At 45.2% G+C, this 10000-nt stretch overlaps 1 pseudogene; it reads right to left on the bottom strand.

Moving 5' to 3' along the window:
* Positions 1 to 10000, bottom strand: part of LOC142312025 (uncharacterized) — a 164905-nt pseudogene that overhangs the window by 61692 nt on the left and 93213 nt on the right.

Below are 10000 nucleotides of genomic sequence, written 5' to 3'. Positions count from 1 at the left end.
TCGAACCGCGAACCACACTCAACTCTAATCTAGAGCTGCACAAGAAGCCAAACAGGTCCGTATTCTGCAAACATAACTGCCACGATTATTTACATGGCCGTCTACATCCAGCCTTATCAAACATCTTGTCTGTAGCAGGACGAATAACAACACTTGTTGGGGCAAAATATACTTCACCAAACAACACAGTGAGTTCAATGTTTAAAATAGACTATTTATTTAGTAATATTAAAAAATATTTAACACCATAACGAAAATAGTAACCAGTGGTGCTTCAAACAGGAGGGACGATATATCAGCTAATGAATTGCTTAAATTGTAAATAACATTGTAATAATACAGACAAAGGAATAAAATATAATACCTTACTACAGCAGGACGACGTCTGAAAAGCATTTTACTAAAATTCACACAGAAGCCTCCAGCAGATCCAGGAGACACATAAGATACAGAATAACCTTCCCCTGAGCTATTCCATACCTTAACGTTTCCCTCAAATAAACAATTGATTCAAAGGGTTTATGGCAGTTTTCTGGAGTAAAACACTTGGAGGAGACACAAAATCTTACAACTTTGGATGTGTTTACACCAGTCGCGACCAGATCCACGAAAGTGGGCAGAGCATGGACAGGGCGTAGTGCCGCCCCTCCGGAGAATAGTTCAAAAGTTCCTCTACTCTGGTGGTGTAAGTTATACCAAAAATGTTACTTCAGGCCTTGAATGCAAATGTAGCACCCCTGCGGTACCAGATGCCACAAAATGTGAATGTGGAAACCCAAACCCCGGAATATCCGTGCCAGTCAACACACCAGCACCTTCAAGCCACAAACACAACCCCAATTCCAGACTGGGAGACTGCCTAGCAACAGGCAAAAGGGATGGGCACTTATTGGATAGTTTCCACCCAATCAGTAGGGAGAGACCCAGCAAGGGGAGGGGCCAGTGGTCAGTTGGCGGGAGGAAGTGATGTGCAGAGATGTTAGGAGTTTGGAGTGAAGGAAGAAATAGGAGTTGAGAGTAGTAGTTGGAGGAGTGAAAGAGTAAAGAAAGAAAGGTGTAGCAAGACCTGAAATAACGGAACGCCTTAACAGGAGTGAGGGATTGTGGAGTAAGGAACCAAGACTCCAGGAACCTTGGGTTACCTGTGGAAGTGGAATACTCCAGGGACTGCGGGGTGCCTGTGGAAGTCTGGAACCTAGGCTCACAGGACTCAGCATGAGGCGGGGTGCAGACCCTAGGACAGCGGGGCACTTTATGGTCAACTGTTAAATCTGCCAGGCAAGAAGATCTCCAAAGTCCATCGCCAACCAAAAAGTCCGAAGCATCAGCAGCATAGAGGGGTTCGGGGATTGACCCCCTTAAATAGTCCAGGCTGCCTGCCATAGGACCAAGACAGAAACGGAGGGGTTCCCCAGAAGCTCTAAGCCACGGGAACCCAATACAAATGAGAGTGCACGGAGGACAGCTACCCCAGGTCACCACTGGCACAGAGAACAAGGGGAGTGGGAACACCTGGAACCAGCACCAGCGGGTCAAAGCACTGAAACCAAGTAAAACAAAGCAAGTTGAAACTGCAATACTGGTGTGCACTGTTTCCTTACCGCCTCCGTACACTGGGGCCTAGCCCTGCTTGTGGACTTTTCTTTTATTTTTACCCTTATTTTATTCGGACCGACCCCCTGGGTCACGTAACCGGGCATCGGCCACGACCACGACTGTCTCCAACACTGTGCACTGCGCACCTGGGACCGAGTACCCCACAGTCCTGGGGCATCACACTGCAGCATTTCTGGCAAGGCGCACGCCATAGAGAAGGCGTGCAAAATTAATAAACTGGCATTTTTCTCTTAATGAATTGCAACTCTTAATGTAGCGGCAGCTACATTTTTAAGGGTAAAGTCCAAATCAAAAATTCCATGTGAACATACTCTGACAAATCATATAAAGTTATTATAGAAGCCAGTGATGTAGTAAAATCTGTGACTTCTCTGCATTTAGTGGTCACTACTCACCTGTGCGGTTATCTGTAGGAATCTCCTCTTTACTCCGCTCATCACCCCTCACATATGTCTCTGTAGTATTAATATGGGTCAGATCTTCACCCTGAAAATAATATTGTAAAGTCACAGAGAGATGGAGAAGTCACGTGAAATGATTCAGAAGAACAGGAAACATCATAAATGAACAAAACTGACAGCAGTAGATATCACAGAGCTGCAGGTCTCCTGTATAACCCAACCTGTCACCTCCTAATTGTAACCAGCAGTCTCCATAACCAGAAAATTGTGAGAAGATCCAGACAACATCTAATGTCTATGATCAGCTTTATCCTGTCATCTCCACCAAGTATAAACCATACACTGAATGGCCACATTATTACAGACACCATCTAGTAGCGTTGGATTTCCTTTGGCATTTAGGAGTTCAGCAATTTATCATATCAAAGATTCCAGGTGATGAAATAGTTCTGCAGGATTACAGGCCCATGGGGACATGAAAGCTTCTTACATTTACCGAAAATTATAGAGAAGAGCTGTGGAAAAAAAACGTAATATGGAATATGGAAAGGGTACAAAAGTAAGATCAAACTCACCTATAGTGGTTGTGCCAGTCACAACCACTATGCAAGCATATGAGAATCCGGGTCAAGGCAGCAGTCCCAGGTATGGCTGATAACAGAGAGTAGAGGAGACAAGGGCTCTCAATACCACGCCAATGACCCAAACGGATTCAGAAGGAGATTAATGCTTCTTTATTTCCATGCACAAGTCAACTCGTTTCAGGAGTCTCAGCTCCCTTCATCAGGACATTAGGCAAAGAACATCAAATCTCAGATTTAATCTCCTACTGAATCCGTTTGGGTCATTGGCGCAGTATTGAGAACCCGTGTCTCCTCTACTCTCTGTTATTTACTGAAAATTAGACTGAGGAGCTGACAGGCACTGAACATCCCATCCTACCTCGTCCCAGAGATGCTCTATAGGACTAAGATCTGAGGACTGTGAAAGCCGAGGAGGCAAGAAAAAGTAATGTCATGTTCCTGATATAAAGAAGTGGAAGATCCCAGCACCTCCTGGAGAGAATTGCTGTGTGACATAAAGCTTCACTTGTGGAGCTGCAGAATATACTGTAATTGACAAAGGCTACAACATGTAGCTGAAATGTGTCGCTGTGTCGATATTTTTTCTTTTATGTATGGAGTGTTCATTTGAACCTTTGTATTTTATACTTGAATAACCAAGCGTGGAATAAAAATTGGAAATTTACCTGGCTGAACCCTAATTTCCTCAGCGCCGGACAGTTTGTTTGTTTCTCTTCAATGCATGCAGGCACAGCTCCTGCAAGTCCGTGCGGCAGTTGAATTCAATACATAGGGCTACTGAAGGGTGAGCTGAATTATATTCTTTCTATACTTTGGTCGCCAAGGCAGGTACACCTGAGTACCGCTGGGACCAGAGCACCGACGAGGCACAGGGCCCTAGGTCAGGAAACAGTTTTCAGATGGCCTGGCAAATACCAGCCCTACGGGGTCCACACTGCCCGCTGTATGGACAAGGAGACTGCCACAAAATGGACAGAGCAACCAAGTCATCAACTGGCATTGGAAATACAGGGACCTGAACCAGCCGTCCGAGGGTCAAGAGTGAGTAGAGACTTAATTACAACCCACGGTGTAGCCTCCCTTATTAACAGCGAAAGTCTTTACCATACAACTCCCCAGGCTCAGCCCTACCTGCGGAAGGCCTACCACCACAGCTGCCATTACCACCAGCCCTAGAGATAACCAACTCAGCAAACGACAAGTGGCGTCACACCAATGACTTTAATCTCCCCTGTAAATACTCCCCAATAAAAAGCAGCCAGAGCACGGGATCGGGCAGTGACCACCAAAGTGACATTCTCCAGTTATACACCGCCCCGGACCGAGCACCCTCTTCCCAGGGCGACACAGGATCAGCCCTGCAGCTTGGCAGGGGAGAGTTATAAAACCACTGCCAACACACCTCCAGAAGTGTTTTGCTTTTGGCCCAAAGCAACACAGTTCCGGAGGTGGGTGAGCAGTGTTTGTTTTTTTAAAATATTCCCAGTGAACAAAACATCTGATAACACTGAATGTACGCCAATTTTGAGCCGATCAAACACTAACCACACCGTGCACAATGCAGGACATCACTCACACAGGAGCAAACCGCAATACGTAACTTGATGATTTTCACTTCATTTTCCGAGCCCAAACCCTGAGCCTAAGGTTCACTCATCTCTAGTCCTGAGCACACTGGCACTGGCCAGCGTGAGGACCGAATGGTACGCTCACTTTGTGTTCAGTAGTGAATGCTGCTTGCACGTCCTCGCAGCGCATTTGGGGATTTAAAGGGCCGGCAGCCAACAAGACGCGGCGGCCAGCCAGAGCGCTGTGGCTCCTAGAAATCTGTCCAGGGGCTGCAGAAAAGGTCGTCGCATGCGGCCTGCGGTTCCCCACCCCTGTTCTAAAGTGACCCTGAAACCTATAAGTGGCCGAGATACTGGAATACAGCTGGTAAGACTTGGGACCAGGTCAGTAATCTGGTAATGAATACAGAAAATCAACTCTAGTCCAGAAAAATAGCTGTGTGTTTTTAGGGACCATAAGATGGCAAGGACAAAGCCTATGTGCAACAAGCAATTAGAGTTTAAAAAACTCTAGATAGCAAATACACGTATGGTACACTGGGAGATGACAGCATGGAAAAGGAGTCATGAAAGTTGAAGAGACAAAGAATACTATAAAAAAAACAAAAAAAAAACAAAATACACACACACAACAATGGTGGCAATTTTTCGAGTACTGATCCTGGCTAATTTAGCCTTGGCCGGTTCAGCTAGGAAAACAGAACACTTTTCCCAAAAGTCGGCAAGGTTGTTTTGTTCGATAACTGTTTGCGGCTTTTCTAATACTTTACTATTACTTTGGCTACTATACTGGGGCTGTATGATGAACGGGGGGACATGTTTGATGTGGTGAGGGGGTGGGGAGAGGTCAGAGGAGCAACGGACTGTTTTTTGTTTTTTTTCTTAACTTCATGTGTTGATTTTCTGGCAAGTAATCAGCACAAGGAAAACATCCACAACATTCAGACACAAGGCTTGTGTCTTTGGCTGCCTAAAGGCCCCTTTACACACAGACTTTCTAGCGATCCCACCAGCGATCCCAACCTGGCCGGGATCGCTACAAAGTCTCTGGTGAGTCGCTGGTGATCTGTCAAACAGGCAGACCTGGCCAATGACGCAACAGCGATACGGACCTGCAGAACGACCTAGCTAGTCATTGGGGACGTTGTAAAACAGCTTTTTGAAAGGGAAGTCGCTAATGAAGTCGCTGTAAAGTCCCCTTTACACACTGAGACTTTCTAGCGATCATGCTGCACAGCGGGAAACAAAGGACCAAAGAATGGTCCTGAACGATTTGTAGCGATCAGCAACTTCACAGCAGGGGCCAGGTCGCTGATGTGTTTCACACACTGCAATGTCGCTGGGGAGGTCGCTATTACGTCACAAAACCGGTGACGTTACAGCGATGTAGTTTGCGATGTTGCAGTGTGTAAAGCCACCTTAAGGCTATGTTCACACACAGCGTTTTTTACCTGCGTTTTTGGTGTGTTTTTGCTGCAGAAATTTCTTGAGAAATTCTTGTAACCTTTCTGCAGACATTCCCCAGCAAAACCTATGGAAAAAAAAATTAGCTGTGCGCACACTGCGTTTTTTTCTTAAGAAAATTCTTTTGATAGATTTTCTTAAGAAAAAGAATGAGCATGTCACTTCTTTTCTGCAGCTAACTGCGTTATTCACTCCATTGAAAAAATAGTCCTGATGATTACATTACAGTCAATGTCTTGTGTGGGATCGGATGGCACATAGAAGCACTTCCATGTGCATCCGATCCTACAAAAAACACATCGGATCCCGTATGTCCGCTGCGTTATAATAGAACATGTCCTATTCTGTTCCATGATAACAGACCGTGACTCAATACAAGTCAAAGAGGCCCGCAAAATCCCCGAAAGCCGCACGGAAGCACTTCCGTGTGACCTCCGTCGGGTGCCCGTGCAGTCTGTGTCGCACTCCAGCCCTGTGGCTGCCCGCACTGCAGTAGCTTATCACACTGCAGTGCGAGCAGCCGCGGGGATGCCGAGCGCTGCTGTCAGGAGGTTAGATGAGGTCATTACCTGCTGTGACGATCTCCTGCACTCCTGACGTCAGCGCTGTCACTGCCTTCTATGCCCGTCGCGCGGGCAGCCCGAGACTGTCACTAGCGATGACGTCACAGGCTCCCGCGATTCTTCGCTGAGAACGCAGCGGGCATAGAAGTCAGTGACAGAGCTGACGTCAGGAGTGCAGGAGATAGTCACAGCAGGTAATGATCTCATCTAACCTCCTGACAGCAACGCTCATCATCCCCTGCAGTGACCTGGGCTGACCCATTGATGTTCGCTCAGGTCACTGCACTGGTCTTCCAGCCAATATGGAACACTCTGTTCTTCATTGACTGGGACAGCGACTATGGTATGGATCGTCGTGGGACCCCCTTATTGGATTACGCCGGACCCGGATTTGATTGTTCTTTTCAATAAAATGGTGAGAGAGGGAATGTTTTGGGAAGTGTTTTTTCAAATAAAACTTTTTTTGTTGTCTATTTTTTTTTTTTTTATTACTGACTGGGTTTGTGATGTCGGGTTTCTGATAGACGCATGACATCACCAACCCCAGGGCTTGATGCCAGGTGACATTACACATCTGGCATCAACCCCATATATTACCCCGTTTGCCATCGCACCAGGGCAATGGGATGAGTTGGGGCAAAGCGCCAGGATTGGCACATCAAATGGATGCGCCACTTCTGGGGCGGCTGTGGCCTGCTATTTTTAGGCCAATAACAGTGGACCTCCCTAGTCTGAGAATACCAGACCACAGCTGTCCGCTTTACCTTGGCTAGTGATCCAATTTGGGGGGACCCCACGTTTTTTGTTTTAAATTATTTATTTAATTTAAAATAACAGCGTGGTGTGCCCTCTGTTTTGGATTACCAGCCAAGGTGACGCTGCCAGCTGTGGTCTGCAAGCTGTAGCCGTCTGCTTTCCCCTAGCTGGCTACAAAAGATAGGGGGGACCCCACGTAGTTTTTTTATTATTTATTTATTTTTTGGCTAAATATAAGGCTAAGCACCCTTTAGTGCCACATGAAAGTCACTAAAGGGTGCCAGCTTAGAATATGCAGGGAGCTGGGACATTATATAGGTCTTTCTCATCTATTAATCTATCTATCTATTCATCTATCTATCCATTATCTATCTATCCATTATCTCTCTATCCATTATCTCTCTATCCATTATCTCTCTATCCATTATCTATCCATTATCTATCTATCCATCTTTCTATATATCCATTATCTATCAATTCATCTATCCATCTTTCTATCTATCCATCCATTATCTATCAATTATCTATTATCTAGATTATTTATTGTTGTAAAAGCATTAAAAAACACAGGGACCAACCTGAAAAAAAAAACGCACCAAAACGCACCTGCGTTATTGGTGTGTTTTTTACCGCAGGTGCGCTAATCCTTCACTTTCAAGAAATTTCTTAAGAAAAATAATTTTTCTAGTGTGAACATAGCCTAAGTCACATGTCCCTCTGCATAGAAAATGCGGACATGCGGCGTCAGTGCCATTTAATTGCTAAAGATTAGGGAAGGTGCTGCCGCCGCTATACAGTTAGCTTAGCTAGGCATTTCATCATCTAGTGATAACTAATTGTGTGCTCCAGATAAAACTTGCTATTTCTGCATTTATGTGTTCCAGCTCCAAATTGCAATGTGTGCATCTAAATAGGGCCACATCTGTGCTGCAGCTCCAAATAGCTATTTTTGCTTCTAAAGAGGGTTATGAAACAGCTACTTAAAAGTGAGGAAAGGATATACCAAACATGAGTGGGAAATCCTAAGGTTGTGCTCGAAGGGGGAATAAGTTCGAGGTGTACCTGGGGTAGGTACTAAAGTTTCTGGAAGCTCTACTGAATAAACACAGGCTTGTCCTAGCCAAAGACAACTGACAATTTCTGTTATTAGGCGGGCTACTCTATTCCCTTTCTTTGGCAGCTGCACAGCTGTATGACTTGTAGATAAGGGCCAAAAAGAACATGTGCTACAGTGGATGGGGCAAGCGCTGCATCAAGTGGCCTCTCCTCCTCTTCCTCCACCTCACACAGTACAGTCTTCACAAGTGGCACCCCAATTACCCTTGTTTGCCACGCGTGATAACTCCCCAACTAACTGTGGGGAACCCCATATGAGCGAGTCTGCGGAGATTTTCACACATTCTTTTAAATGGGCATCAGAGGTGTGCTCCAAAGAGTCCAAGACTCAAGAGGAGCAAAGCATCTGTAGCGAGGCCCAAAATATTTGTCAGTTTGATTCGGGGGTCAGACGAAATAGGGTGTGAGCAGAATCCAGACTCTCCTCACCAATTGTTAAAGCCCCGGGGGATGGAAGTGATGATGATGAGACTCAGATACCTAAGACACACGCATACTGTAGCGTGGTGTCAGGGCAGGAAGAACAGGGTTATAGTCAGGGTGATGAGTGGGAAGACAGAGAGGATGATGATGATGAGGTTGGAGATACCACTTGGTGTGAACCCAGAGGAACTCAACTGAGTAACTCAGTAGAGAAGTGTCATCGAAGTGTCTGCCAAGCAGTCCGACTGCTGCTAGGGCGTCACATTTCTTGTCATGTGATTTGTACTCCTGGGTAGTTTTTTTTTTCGCTCTTTTTCCCCCCTTTTTCTCTCTTTTCCTTTTATTTTTTCCTGCCTTTTCCTTTACTTTTTTCCTTTATTTTTTCTTTTTTTTTTTTTTAACTGCCTTCTTTTTCCCCTTTCTCCTTTTGCTCTTTCCTGTTTCACTTTTTTTTCTTCTCTTTTTTTCCTCTTTTCTCTTGTATGGTAACTGTATGCTAATATTCTTAATTGCTTACCATCATGCTGGTTTATATAATGATAGTATTGTCAGTGCCAAACACATGAGCACCTTCTTGCTGCGCTATCTGCAACAGGATTCCAGAATTGTTAGGGTTAGAAAGAGTGCTGACTACTGGGTTGCCACTCTGTTAGATCCACGGTACAAGAGTAAATTTTGCCAGATGCTTCCCCCCACATGGAAAGAGACGCTCGCATGCCGGAGTATGGAATTACGAGGCACTCAGTGTGCATTATAATTCTTCACGTCAAACACCGGGAACATCGAGTCATCATCTCAGAAACATTAGCATCAGCAACAGTTTAATTGACAGAAGCTATTTCTGCAACTTGTGTAACACATTTTTTTACACCATCCCGTGCACCAGCAGAACAGAGTACAAGTCTGACACATAGTGAACGACTGGAGAAGATGGTGCAGGAGTATCTTGAGCTCAGTATCGATGCTATCAGGGGCGAGTCAGACCCTTTTGCATTTTGGACTTCAAAAATGGAGGAGTTGACTGAGTTCACCAGTCACGACTGAGGTTTTGTCATGCCCGGCAGCCAGTATTCTCTCAGAACGTGTCTTCAGCACTGCTGATAAGCACATCTGGTTATCCCCTTAAAGTGTAGACCGCCTAACTTTCATCAAAACAAACAAGTCCTGGATTCCCAATGGCTTTTCCACCCCAGTTACAGTCTGTGCAGACTAGACAATGTTGTACTTTTCACTGTGCTGCATTGATATCACGTTATTGCAGCCTGTGACACCTTTGTTGTGGCTTCTTTTGCTACTGCTGCTGAAGTTACAAATAAGTGCCTTGGTGGGGCAACAATCAAGCAATGTGTCTACCGCTGTTACTTTTACGCCTTGGCTTTTTGTTATGTATGAAGCACCTACTATTCCTCCTCTTTTTGCTTCCTCCTGAGTAATGACAAGACGATTTTTTAATTTTTTTTTTTTTTTTAAATGGAGACTCTTAACCGGGTCTCCAAGTTTCATCTTGT

The sequence above is a fragment of the Anomaloglossus baeobatrachus genome, chromosome 5 (genome assembly GCF_048569485.1).
Source record: "Anomaloglossus baeobatrachus isolate aAnoBae1 chromosome 5, aAnoBae1.hap1, whole genome shotgun sequence".
NCBI classification, from domain to species: Eukaryota; Metazoa; Chordata; class Amphibia; order Anura; family Aromobatidae; genus Anomaloglossus; species Anomaloglossus baeobatrachus.
Note: the sequence above shows the minus strand (reverse complement) of the source record. Positions and strands in the feature narration are given on the sequence as shown.